Source organism: Trypanosoma brucei, chromosome 3 (assembly GCF_000210295.1).
Source record: "Trypanosoma brucei gambiense DAL972 chromosome 3, complete sequence".
NCBI classification, from domain to species: domain Eukaryota; phylum Euglenozoa; class Kinetoplastea; order Trypanosomatida; family Trypanosomatidae; genus Trypanosoma; species Trypanosoma brucei.
Genome location: NC_026736.1, coordinates 825,238 through 828,872, shown reverse-complemented (window position 1 = coordinate 828,872; position 3,635 = coordinate 825,238).

Sequence of the window (3,635 nt, the reverse complement as noted above, 5' to 3'; positions counted from 1 at the left end):
AAGAAGATGAAAATTTCAAACAGCACAAATGGGTTTGCGCAGAACGTGGCTTTCAATCCAAGAGTGCAGGTGTACTAACATTACGCAGGCCACAGAAACACTACATGACCAACGACAGTCCCTTTCCACCCCACACTCGCGGAACCATAATCCACACTGAATATGATAAAAAAAAACACTCCAGTGAGGAATCTGTGGGTTCAAATTGATTTAGCAGAGAGGCCCGACAATACGTCATGGAATAAAGAGCAGAGGTCAGCTTTAGCACATCACTCCAGTGGTGGAGAAACGGATAGGCACACAAAGTGAAAACCGACCGCATCAACCCAACACCAATGAACAAAGTGATAACACCACCAGTTCAACCCCTGGAGAAAATGAAGCGATATATGGACCTCGCAGCTATATATTTCACACGGAAAATTGACTAGTGATAAGTCACGGGATGAAATACTGCGAAGTGCAACCGCAAACGGGGTCGCGAGGAATAAAAAGGCAACGAGAACTCGAGGAGAATGCAAGTATTCCAACGAAGGGCTCCCGAGCGACGGAAACGAGAGGGCATCCAGTGAACGACCCAGTAGGCACATCTGAGCCGCTACAATGCACGCAATGTGGCTTTGTATCACAATCAAAAGGGGGAACAACACCAAACACCAAGATTCAACACCGCAGAGGCCATCCCCTGGATAGTAACGCCGGTACAAAACGGAGCTGTTCCATCACAGAACAAGAGGTATCCCTCATTTGGAACACGGTAACTATAGGTGTAAATGACACCTGTTGCACGCAATGCCGTCATACGCATGTATCAAAAGACAGCCTGATGGAGCACTTCGGGGGAATGCATAGACAGCATCCCTTCTCCGTAGCAAAAGAATCTCCACCACCGCTCCGGAGCTTCAACGTCAGAGGGTTTCATCTACACTTCACGTTCGTAAACCGAAATCAGACGTCCCACTCAACATCAGGTTCATCTATACATCGCCATCAAAAACATGAAATCTGCGTTGAAAGGAAACATACACACTCCAACGACTGCGAAGGGAATCCCATCCACATACTCGTGCGCTCAAGCCTAAAGTGCTCCGCAGTCACTTCGGGCTTGAGGGCGAAAATATGCAGAAGATGGTGTTCACCAAGAACCTTGCACAATTCCTCCTAGAAATTGAGAAACCCCTCATTCTCTTCCAACATGTACTTCCTTCATTCGAGAGGAACACCCCTATAAAGGAGAATAGACTACACAAAAAGCTGCCCACTCCTCTGAATGAAAATTGTAAACTCCACTATGCTCTTCTACGTTTGGCTCAAAAAAAAAAAAAAGAAGAGGCAGAAGCCTTTCACTCTCAAGTAAACTGTTTTCGCAATTAAGGAAGGCCGAGGACTAAAAGCTGAACGTTTGCAACTGGTCACGCATAACTAGTTCGGACATAACACGAAACAGGCCTCTGTAAAAAAAAAAAAATATGGTACACACTAACTTGCACTGTAATGTGTTCATGCGTCATCCCCTACAGAAAATGATACAAAAAATAAATGAATAAACGCCTCTCCCCTCTATTGAAATGCGGATATTGTTTCACTACTTTCCAATAACTCTGGAGGTTCCTTCACCTTGGGAATTTACTGGATTATCATATTTCTCACTAAAGGTTCATTTTTCTAATGCAATCAAATCGGAAGCTTTATGCGAGATTTCAAAAGTGTGGCAGCCAGCCTTACGTAACATTTAGGAACTCCTGAGTACGGGTGCCTCCACGGCTGACTTGACTTCAAGGGTTACCGATCTTTCTTTGTATACATGGCCACAGTCAGGCTGAAAACGGATTTATTCTGTTCCCACCTCTAGAAATGGCGTGCCATAAGACAATTAGGTATCACTGGGATAAATGGAATATTGGAAGTTTAATGAACTTTCGGTGTGCTGATGATAATTACGAGGGGAAAGTGGCATCTATTGAACTGTAAAAAGAGGCTTTTTTGGAAATCGGATATGTGCAGGCCAGACTCGGACTTCCTTCAGTGATAGTTGTCGGATTGAATGATTGAGGTGATAAACCAGCTTTGGAATTCATGGACTTCATGTTGTTCCACCCATTTCAACGCACCAATCACAGCCAGGCACACCGCTCCCACCGCCCTATAAAACTATGCCTATATTAAAGCGAGTGCACCACGGTTCTACTGAAGTAGCGCACTGCGATGAACACACAATCCTACACATCCTGTTCCAAGAGAAATACGAGTTTTTCTTTTTAATTTGAGTGGAAAGAACAATCACGATACCGGTTCTAAACCAGTTGGCTAAAAGATCCTCTCATGTACTACTTGGGCGTATTTTAAAAGGGAAAAGACAAAAAACCATGGAGTGCACTTTGCTACCTTAGTATCGCACGTGATCGGGTGAATAACTGAGAGCTACAGAAAAAAAATGTGCTCCCATCATCCTCTTAATGCTCCAAACGTGTGTCAAGTATCCTCTTTACAGATGCAGAGTCAAAGAAAACGTTTTAGCTTTACCTGTCATGTTTGCCAGGTCAATTATCTGCACACATTGTTAGGAGGCTCTTGGGTTTACCTCCAAATATTGTATGATATATCTTTTCCATGTTGATTGGCATGAAATATTCTGCTCCCAAAGCAATTGTGATCTCTCTACATTTTCCCAAGTCACGATCCCCATACATTGGTACACATTTCCATGTGGAGTGCTAAGAAGGGGATGCTCCGTAGAAGCACCTTTTACAGCCCGCCGAGTGTTGGTGTTCAAAACTTCTAACTGGGAAGAAGAAGTGCGCCACAACAGCTCGCCACCACAGCATGCCGAGGACATTCGAAGTTCCAATGTCGATAATGGGAATTCACAACCGCAAGCGTATATTTAATAGAGGAATTTTCATTTTTGTGCCAAATCGCATTTACTTCATCAATAGCCGTGGGTTTCTCCTTACTCGCAGAACATGCGTGTATTTTGACACAACAGCCGATACTTTTCCAAAAAACACATGTACGATGGTAGGAACCAAGTGTTCGCGTTTATGCACCATCAAAACCTCTTATTCAGTAGAAATAAAAAGTTTGAAGGAAACGAAAAGAAAGAACCAAATCCCTTTTGAAATTGAACATTACTTTTTGCGCCTCTCTAACATATCGGTTAAAGCCTCTCTTCTTCTTAATCTTTTACTAACCACACGCACCTCGCATAATAGGGCTAAGCGACTGCACCGTGTGTAAAACGATGGAAATTCGCATTGAAGTGCGTAAGTTCGTGAAGGAAACAAAAAATAACTGACATGGACACACTCTCCATTACGCCGAGAATGTATCAAAGAAAATATATACACATACGGATGCACAAGCGCAGCATACGGGTATATGATATCACGTGATGATGCAGAACTTTCAAAGCATCAACAGCGTACACCACACACTATAGAGAGAGATAGTCATGCCTTTCTGATCTTTTCTTTTTTCACCCAATCTATTATTCCACATTATTTCTCCCATTAGAACACGATGGTATGGAGTAATAATGTGAGGTGAAGCACATACATATGATATGAGAAGGAGAGGTGTGACACTGTAGTGTTTCATCCGAAGGAAGAGTTAACAAATAACATATACAGTAGCCA